Consider the following 10,858-nt stretch of genomic DNA (forward strand, 5'->3'; position numbering starts at 1 on the left):
CGATGCATTCTACTGCTGGGGAAAATGCACGAGCAGGCCTTCCAAGGACCACCCATTGAATCGGTCGGGCCTTTTCAGAAGGTCCTTGGGCCAATGCTCCCAGTCCCCCCTTTTGTGTAAAATGCACATATAAGTCCAGGGGCATTGCTGGGTTCCATCTGGCTAGTGTGCCAGTGGACATCTGCTGTTCGATGAAGTCGAGGGAGCTCGCTGCTTGCGGTGTCAGCTCCTTGGGTTCCCAGGGGTGCTTTCCTTTCAGGAGGTCGTACAGAGGGTCCATGATCTCAGGAGGAACCAGGACGATGTTGCGAAGCCACTGCAGTGATCCTACCAGGCGTTGCACGTCGTGGAGCGTCTTGACATCTCGGTGGACTTTCACCTTAGGAGGTGTCACATAGGAGCTTGTGATTCCCACTCCTAGGAAGGTGACACAGGGTCCTTTCTTGATCTTCGCGCTCGCAATCTCGAAGCCGTTGGCCTGGAGGATCTCTGTGATCCTGGATACCAGATGATCCACTTGGCTCGCTGATGGTGCTGAGACCAGAATGTCGTCCATGTACTGGATGATGGTGGCTGCCGGGTAGGAGTGTCGGACTGGCATCAGTGCTTTGTCCACGGTGATCTGGCAGATGGTTGGGCTGTCGACCATACCTTGAGGTAGCACTTTCCACTGGAAACGCAGGCTGGGCCGGTTGCCATTCGGGAAAACCACAGAAAAGGCAAATCGTTCCCTGTCCTCAGGATGCAAAGGTATTGAAAAGAAACAGTCTTTAATGTCCAATACTGCACATGGCTGTCCTTCAGGAATAGCTGAGTTCATAGGTAACAGTGTCTGAACTGGGCCTATGGGTCGGATTGTTTTATTCACTTCTCTCAGATCATGGACTAAGCGATAGCCCTCTCCCGACCTTTTGGGAACAGGAAACACGGGCGTGTTCCATGGACTCACGGTGACTTCTATATGATCCTTTTGCAGTTCCCTCTCAACCAGTTCTATTAAGGCTGCCAAGCGAGGCTCGCATAAGGGCCACTGCTCAACCCATACAGGGTCTGATGATTTCCAGGTCAATTTGATCGGCAGCAAAGGGTGTAAGGCAGTGGCCCTCATTATAAATTTGTAATCCTGACTCCGAGCATAGCCAGGACATCCCTTCCTATCAAGGGTGGAGAATCCTGCAAAATGTAAGGGTAAATGGCAACTGTTTGTTCTGGCCCCTTTTTTGTGTGGAGTGTTATAGCCACCAATTGGGTGCTTTTCCATGCCCTGGATTGTCCCCCCACCCCGTTCACAGGAGGGACTTCTTTAATTTGCCAATGTCTGGGCCAGTGTGATTGAGGAAAAATGGTGCAGTCTGATCCAGTGTCTGCCAAAAACTGAAGCCCTAAAACGTGAGGGTCCTGGCTGCCATAGAGCTGACATGTCCCCCACACCCTCAAGGGCTCCTTCCCTACTTTCATGACCAAGGCCACCCAGGGGTTCCGCTCTGGTTTGTCCCCTGTTGACCCTGTGACACTGGAGCAGTTTGTGGTGGTGAGAGGTGCATATTGGCTGCTGGTGGTGGTGCATTGTTCTGCCACTGAATGACTGGCGGGGATGAGGTACTGACTGGTTCCTGTATATATATGGGGTATGAAGGTCCCCTGCCCCACTGGGTATTGGGAAGGCTGGGCCATCTCGCAGTGGGAGGAGGCTGAGTATGGCCCGCACGCCCCCTCCCCCTTCCATTTCCCTGAGGCCTGGATCTGCACTCCTTGGCCAGGTGTCCCCTTTTTCCACAATTCCAGCAGGTGGGTCTCTGGCGCTGCTGGGTCGGGGGTGCTGCCACTGGCCGCTGTGCTGGCTGGGGACAGCTTGCTGCTACATGACCTGCTTGGCCGCACCTCAGGCATGCCATGGCATTGGTTATGGTATGAACCGCTGCCTGCATGGGTATTAGGTGTTCTTCCTTTACCACATGCTTTATCATGTCAGCTAAGCTGGCTCCTGCTGGGAGAGACCGCAGGATTTCCTTGGTGACAGTGTTACACTGTTGTTTTAAACAATCTGTCACCACCGGTCCCCTTGCAGCTGCAGGCAGGGTAGATGAATCAATTGCAGCTTGCAATCGGTCCACAAAATGTGTAAAACTCTCACTTTCCCCCTGTTTGATCGTTGACCATGGCGTGAGCTTGTCCACCACCCGGGAAGCTGCCCTTATTGCCTCCCTAGCTGCCCTGGTTGTTGCTTTCACCTCCTCTGCTGTGAGGTGTGCAGCTTGGTTTTGGGGCGTGGCCACATCCTCATGTTTGCCAAGCAGCCTGGACAGGGTAGAGCCATGGAGAGGCTGTCCCTGCCCTGAGGCTTGAGCTAGGGCAGCTGCGCATGAATTGGACCACTCCTGCTGAAATACAATCAACCCTGCCCCATCAAAAAACATACGGGTTATTTGTGAGATATCAAAAGGCAGCATATCATCATTGCTAAAAAGACCATCGATCAGTGTGGACACCAGGGCTGAATTAATTCCTTTTTCCTGCACCGCTTTTACCACAATCTGCACTTCTTTTGTACTCAGCGGGGTATAAGTTCGCCTTTGATTCTGCCGGGAGCCAGAAACCCTTACCGGGAACGCATGTATTGCAGCCACAGGTTCCCACTCGGCACAGGCTAATTTTATTTTCCCCCAATCGGTTAATTTGCCCTGAATTTGTTCCCTTACATTGTCAAAAGCTTTGCTCGGTTTTGCTGTAAACTTTATAAAATCTGTTATCTCCGTTTCCGAATCGGACTCGGAGTTCTCTGTAGAGCTAGCCGCGGACCGGTAGCTTCCTTCCGTGTCGGAAGTGAACTGGTGGTAAGCTTCCGGTTTACCATGCTTTTTCGTCAGGCTCCGCCCCCGTTCCGCCTTCCGCGGGTGGGTTCGGATGTTCCTTCCGCTTTGACTCCATTCCGCCTCCCGCGCCCGGCCCCCCCCCTTCCGACCGGGGGTGACGCCGGCGCCTTTCGCGGGGGTAGTCCCACGTTCCCCCTTTTTGCTCGCCCCCGCCCTTGGTAGGTGACATTGGTAAAGGACCTTGGCCGCGTGTTGGCCCCCCCCGCTCTCCCGCGCATGCGCTGTGTAGGTCGGTGGCTCCGGATTTCCGCCGACCCCCCACGCATGCTCAGTCGCGGGGTTTTGCACTTCCGGGTTCCCATCGCCACGTGGCGCCCTCCCCCGCGCGCGCTCCACGTGGCCGGCGCCATCTTGGCCACATGGCGGGGGGGGTAGCGGCGATTGGTCGCCCCGCCCCCGCGCCAGACCGTCGGCGCCATATTGGCCATATGGCGGGGCGTGTATTCCCTCCGCGGCGGTAGCCAATCTCTCTGCGTCTTGCGCCTGCCGCGCGAGTTCCTCCCAGACGAACCGCGCACGCTCCTCCGCCCGCCCGCGCCGCGTCTCAGCGGCCGGAGAGGCTGCCGTTTCGGACCCCGCCGGGGAACCGCCACTCCGCGCGCACGGCGCCGCCGCCGGATCTAGCGAAATGTCGCCGCTCGGACCCTGGACGCGGCGGGGAGGAACGATCGGGGAAACCACGGGTTTTTCGGGGGTGTTCGGATCTGGGGGCTCCCGCGGGGGGATTTGGGGTTTTCCCACGTGCTCCGCGGCTTTTATGCATGCATTTGTGGAGGGGGTTAACGCGTCTGATTCCCGCATTTCCCCTGGGGTTTCCGAGGCACTGCCCCCCCCCCCCCCCCGTCTCTTCTAGGGCTTCTCCGTAGGGTCCTGCACCCCCTCGGTCCCCTCTCCCCGGCTGCTTAGCCGTGAATAGACACGTTTTTGCAGCGTTCCAAGTTTCCTGTTCTTCCACTGCTTTTTGCAACACTTTTTCAACTTTTCCCCATGATATTAAAACTTTTCCGCTGCTGGTGGCTTTTGTATCTTCAGCCCGGGCAACTGTATATTTCTCCCACCCCTCTGAATTTAATATATCTATGGGGCGTGAAATCGCGCCTAAATCCGATAACCTTGCAATAGCAAGAAATAAATCTCTTTTGTCCCACGCAATTCCCGAGTGGGTTGTGATCCTACTCACGACCTTCGCCACAGATTCCATGCTGTCCGCGGGGTCCCTGGGAGCGTCCCCCCGTTTTCCTTCTCCTCCGCAGAAAATCGGACCTGCCGACTCCTGCCCGCTGTGTCTTTTCCAAGCGTGGATCCCGTCCTCCGAGGTAATCGTTCCCGGGTTACGGCACCACTTGTAGCAGTCCGCAGTTTTTGCCACAGTGGAGGCTTTGGTATTTAGACATACAGCACGACTTCCACTTTGCTTTCATGAGTGGGTCGGGTCTTGCAACAGACGCATTGTACGAATATGGTAGACGGTTACAAAAGACGTTTATTAAGTAAAAAGTTCAGGTTATATACTCTCGGGTCTTCTACTACGTCAGACAGGATATTGCCCCACTTTCCGGGTTAGTAGTTGGAGTGGAAAAGTACTGGCACATGTTAGTAGGGTCTACATTCCTTTCAGGGGTAGCTCATCTCAAGAGGGGGATGGGGTTTTGCTCTTTTCCTCTCCGTTACAGCCCGAAATCTTCCGCTGGTCGCCTGTCCCTATCTAACCACATACCGTGGTCTGAATGAAGTCACGCCACCACTGAGCACTGCTGTGCCAGACATGTTAGAGCTTCAGTACGAGCTGGAGTCCAAAGCAGCAAAGTGGTATGCAACCATTGATATCGCCAATGCCTTCTTCTCCATTCCTTTGGCAGCAGAGTGCAGACCTCAGTTTGCCTTCACCTGGAGGGGCATGCAGTACACCTGGAACCGACTGCCCTAGGGGTGGAAACACAGCCCCACCATCTGCCATGGACTGATCCAATCTGCACTGGAAAAGGGTGAGGCTCCAGAGCATCTGCAGTACATTGATGACATCATCATATGGGGGAATACACCAGAGGAGGTCTTCAAGAAAGGAGAGGAAATTATCCAAATTCTGCTGAAAGCTGGTTTTGCCATTAAAAGAAACAAGGTTAAGGGACCAGCTCAAAAAAATCCAGTTTTTGGAGGTCAAATGGCAAGATGGTCGTCGCCAAATCCCCACAGAGATAATCAACAAGATCACTGCCATGTCCGCACCTACCAACAAAAAGGAAACACAAGCTTTCCTAGGTGCCATAGGCTTTTGGAAGATGCATATTCCTGAGTACAGTCAGATCGTGAGCCCTCTCTACTTGGTGACCCGCAAGAAGAACGATTTCCACTGGGGCCCTGAACAGCAACAAGCTTTTGTTCAGTTCAAGCAAGAGATTGCTCATGCAGTAGCCCTGGGCCCAGTCAGGACAAGACCAGATGTGAGGAATGTGCTTTACTCCGCAGCTGGAAACAATGGTTTGTCTTAGAAACTTTGGCAGAAAGTGCCTGGGGAGACTCGAGGCCGACCATTGGGATTCTGGAGCAAAAGTTACAGAGGCTCCGAAGCCAACTACACTCCCACAGAGAAGGAGATCTTGGCCGCCTATGAAGGAGTCCAAGCCGCCTCAGAAGTGATTGGCACTGAAACACAGCTGCTTTTGGCACCCCGACTACCAGTGCTGGGGTGGATGTTTAAGGGAAAGGTTCCTTCCACACATCATGCCACCGATACCACATGGAGCAAATGGATTGCCCTCATTACACAGCGCGCCCGCATTGGAAACCCAAATCGCCCTGGGATTCTGGAAGTTATAACGAACTGGCCGGAAAGTGAAACTTTTGGATTATCGTCTGAAGAAGAAGAAGAAGAAAAGCAAGTGACACACGCTGAGGAAGCCCCACCATATAATGAGCTACCGGAGACTGAAAGACGATATGCTCTGTTCACTGATGGCTCCTGCCGAATTGTAGAAGCTAACCGGAAATGGAAAGCTGCAGCATGGAGCCCCACACGACAAGTTGCACAAGCTACCGAGAGACAAGGTGGATCGAGTCAAGTTGCAGAGCTTAAAGCTGTCCAGCTGGCTTTAGAAATTGCTGAACGAGAAAAGTGGCCGAGGCTTTATCTCTACACTCACTCATGGATGGTAGCTAATGCTCTGTGGGGATGGCTGAATCGTTGGAAAAAGGCCAATTGGCAGCGCAGAGAAAAACCCATCTGGGCCGCTGGCATTTGGCAAGACATCGCCGCCCGAGTAGAGAGGCTGACCGTGAAAGTTCGACATGTAGATGCGCATATACCCAAAAGCCGGGCTAATGAGGAGCATCGCAACAACGAGCAGGTAGACAAAGCTGCCAAGGTGAAAGTATCACAAGTGGATCTAGATTGGCAGCACAAGGGAGAATTATTCCTAGCTCGTTGGGCCCATGATGCCTCTGGTCATCAGGGAAGAGATGCAACATATCGATGGGCCCGTGACCGAGGGGTGGACCTCACTATGGACAGCATCTCACAGGTCATCCACAGCTGTGAGACCTGCGCTGCAATCAAACAGGCCAAGCGAATGAAGCCTCTGTGGTATGGTGGACGATGGCTGAAGTACAGGTACGGGGAAGCCTGGCAAATTGACTATATCACCCTTCCCCAAACACGCCAAGGAAAGCGGTACGTGCTGACCATGGTGGAAGTCACCACTGGATGGCTGGAAACCCACCCTGTGCCTCATGCCACTGCCCGGAACACCATCCTGGGCCTTGAAAAACAAATCCTGTGGAGACACGGCACCCCTGAAAAAATTGAGTCGGACAATAGAACCCATTTCAAGAACAACCTTATAAACACCTGGGCTAGAGAACATGGTATTGAATGGATATACCACATTCCTTATCATGCACCAGCTGCCGGAAAAGTTGAACGGTGCAACGGACTATTAAAGACTGCCCTGAAGGCACTTGGTGGGGGAACCTTCAAGAATTGGGAACTAAACTTAGCCAAAGCCACATGGATAGTTAACACCCGAGGGTCTATCAATCAAGGTGGTCCTGCCCAGTCTGAACCCTTACACACAGTGGATGGAGACAAAGTACCTGTGGTACACATGAAGGGCATTTTAGGAAAGAGTGTTTGGATTAATCCCACTTCAGGCAAAGGCAAACCCGTCCATGGGATTGTCTTTGCTCAAGGACCTGGCTACACTTGGTGGGTAATGCAGAAAGATGGAGAAACCCGTTGTGTACCACAGAGAGACTTAATTTTAAGTGAGAGCAGTGTGTAAAGTTTCATTCTGTATGTATATATGCATTCATCTGTAAGAATGTATTGATTTAGGCATGTTGTAGATGGTAATAGAATAAGGGGTGGATTGTCCTGGGTTGTAGTTTAGGATGTATTCTATCACCATCTTCAGTTAATGGCCCATCAATGCCTTTTGCATGACTCAGAGATAACTCCCTCCGGGTGTTATCTCTCTCTTTAATGGGCCATCGAGGCTCTCTTCCATGACTCATCATCCCATTGTGAGATGCTCCGCCCATGGGGAAGAGCCAAGCATTCTCACCTGGATATAAGCTGGAATTTAGGACAGTAGAAGCCCTCACCCACTGGATTCCCAGAGGACCGGAGCTACTAGACCTTTCTACAAGATTTCTGTTTCAGGAAGACCACCTCGTCTGGACTGTTTCCATCACCCTGATCAGGTTGTATTCTGACTCTGTCAGTGGTTTTTTCTTTTTGTATTTATTTTATTTCATTTTATTCTATTTTATTTTCCTTTTCTTCTCATTAAATTTTATTTCTGACTTAGAGCCTCTCACTTGGTTTGTTTTCAAAACCACAACATTTTCATATAAAACAACTTGCCAAATTAATGTTTACAACAGTCCAATATATGGTGTTTGAAACTTTGTGGAAAAGCAGTATTAAACAACAGCAGTTAAAAAATCTAAAGGTTCCACGAGAAGACCCATGTTATGAGGCAGGAGTCCTTCAACTTCTGGGATTACCAGCAGTGGGGGATTCCCAACTCCAGGCTAGACTGCATCCCTTAATACTGGCACAGGTGATAGAATTGGGATTACAGGCACTGTTTAAGGTAACTAACATGGCAAACCTGACCCAAACATATTCCAAAATCAGACAAGGAGTCAAAGAACCACATCTACAGTTTATAGAGAGATTACAAGATGTTATGGAAAAACAAATTCTTAATGTCGAGGCCACAAGTCATCTAATTTTGCAATTGGCAAAGGACAGTGCCAGTGAGGACTGTCAAAAGTTCATTGAGCTGCTACCTAATGAAAATCCATCACTAAATGAATTGATGAATGCCTGTGCCAAGGTTGGATCTAATTCTCATAACATGACCATGCTAGCAGATTCCATAGCAGCTGCCATAAAGGTAATATCTCAATGCTACAAATGTGGACAACGAGGCCACCTGAGAGCAAATTGTCCCCCCAAGCCCACTCTAATGGGGACATTCCAAGGACAGAAGAATATCAACATTAATTGTAAGCGGTGTGGGAAACCTGGTCACATGGCCAGGCAGTGCAAATACAAAGTCTATACTAATAAACAATCTTTTAAAGAATCCTTTAAGAACCAGGGAAACAGACGACGCAACGCAAAAGGAAAACACGTGAAGACACAAGCATCTCCTCGCCCTCCTGTCCAAACCTATGTGATCAACTCACCGGAATGACTCGAGGAGCAGCTGGAGTGGATGTGTCCACCTCCATCACAGTAACCATAAGCACATCAAAGGTACATAAGATCCCTCTTGGAGCTCAGCCGCCTATTAGGAGAGGACTGAGTGCACTGTTGATTGGAAGGTTGTGTGCCACAATGTGGGAATAGAACTAGAGAACCGAGCTGGGAGCACTGTGCAGCTCAGGGCAGAAATGGATATGTTAGCATTAGTAGGCCACAAGCCTTGGCAACCAAAAGCAGAAGTTTGAGAAAGAAATGCAAGAGACAGTGAAGTGCTTGCTATGATACATGCTTAGCAAGCAGAACTTAAGATAAGACAGTACATATCTGTTAATTTGTATGAGGCATGACTTAAACAATGTACTTGGCAATGTTACTTGTTATATAATTAAAAGATCTATAAACTCAGCTAGGCTTATCAATAAATGGCTTCATGTGTGCAACCCATGGAGTCTATGTCTCTCTGTCAATCATCATCAAATGGTGCCCCGTGTGAGGAAGCGACAATCGCCTAGCTGAGTGACGGACAACGAGCCCTGCAGAACAAAGTGCTGCTGAAAGAAGCAGGAATGCTGGCCAGCAAAAGAACCCTTCCGGGAGATAAGAGGTGAGCTAAACTCCCTGGGATATTGGAAGTTAACAGCTGCAGGGAATGATGGGTCAGAGTATGTCTGCCCAAGAAAAAAAGCATTTTTTGAGCTTATGTACAGGCTGTCGTGACAGCATGGTAAAACTTTACCCTCGCGTGATTTAAAAGCTTTATTACATTGGGTAGCAGCGGAGATCCCAGGAGTCACTGAGTCCACAGTCTTTACATCAGGTAAGTGGGACAAAACAGGAGTTAAGCTACGGGATCTTGCTACCAAGGAAAATAAAGCAGCTGCAGAAATGCTACCCTCATGGAGGGTGACTTTTGAGACCTTAAAGGCTCGAAAAATCTCCTAAGATACAGGGAATGCCTGTTCTTCTTCGGCAGATTCTCAGTGTTCTTTAAAAACTGAAGAGACTGCTGCTAAAGCTAAACAAACTGCTGCTTGCCCCCCCTTTACGGTGGAATCTAATAAATCTTTACATACCAAAGAGACTGTATTTCTGTCTCCCACGTCACAGCAAACAGTACCCACAGCCCCGGCACCATCTATTGCGGAGGAAAGGGAGGGGAGCCCTTCACCCTCCGTGAGAGTTTTCGCTGCTGGCTGTGACAGTGAGGAAAGTGATCAGGACAGTCCGGTAGAGGATCCCTTTGATCCTGGACCTATCGATCCTGACAAAGAATCTGATTTATATCCCCCAAACCCTCATGACAACTGGGTAAGATTAAAACAACAAGCATTAAAAGAGGGAGACTTTCCAATTGCTGAAAGAATTGTGGCTCCGGTAATATATAAGGATATGTGATGGTGAGTTACTTGTTGGGAACAGCTATTCTTCTTGGAAATTAAATAGCTCCGGCAAGCAGCTACAGAGCATGGTATTGGCTCGCCGCATTTTATAAGCTTGCTGGACTCTGTGTTTGCTGTCTACACAATGACTTTGTATGATCTGAAAACTCTTGCCCAGCTACTGTTATCTCCCATGCAATACAGCTTATGGGAGAAGGAGTGGGAAAAAGGTTTGCAAAACCTGCTTTTAGCTTATATGAGCCACACTAATCAGGCCCTGGTCGCCCTCACAATCATGCAGCTGATGGGAATGGGACTGTATGCAGATCCTGCTGTTCAGGTGTGAGATTGCCCAAAGGAAGCCCTTGATGGAGCTTGAGATGCAGCTCGCCAAGCCTTTCTTAAGGTCCCAGATGCCAAAATACCTCAGAAAGCTTTCACAGCCATTGTCCAGGGGCCCCGAGAGCCCTACATGTAGTTCATTGATCGCCTTAAACAAGCATTAGAACACCAAATTGATAATGATTGATAATTTTTATTTTAAAACTCACTATTGAAAATGCAAACACAGACTGTAAAAAACTCCTTAAGTCCTTGCCTAATCAAGAACCAAGTCTTGTTGAAATGGTTGAAGCATGCAACCAAATTGGGACAATAGAACATCAATATGAGGCCATGGCCGCGGCTTTTGCAGCCGCCAAGGGCACTTTCAGAAGTTCAGCAATTTGCTATGGCTGTGGCAAGCCTGGCCACCTTAAAAAAGACTGCTTTTCTGGGAAGGGAGCTAAGCCAAAAGCCCCTGATGTATGTCCACAGTGTTGCAAAGGTCATCATTTTGCTAACCAGTGTCATTCTAAGTATGATTCTGAAGGTTGTCCAATCCAAGGAAGCCA

Source organism: Sylvia atricapilla, chromosome W (assembly GCF_009819655.1).
Source record: "Sylvia atricapilla isolate bSylAtr1 chromosome W, bSylAtr1.pri, whole genome shotgun sequence".
Classification (NCBI taxonomy): Eukaryota; Metazoa; Chordata; class Aves; order Passeriformes; family Sylviidae; genus Sylvia; species Sylvia atricapilla.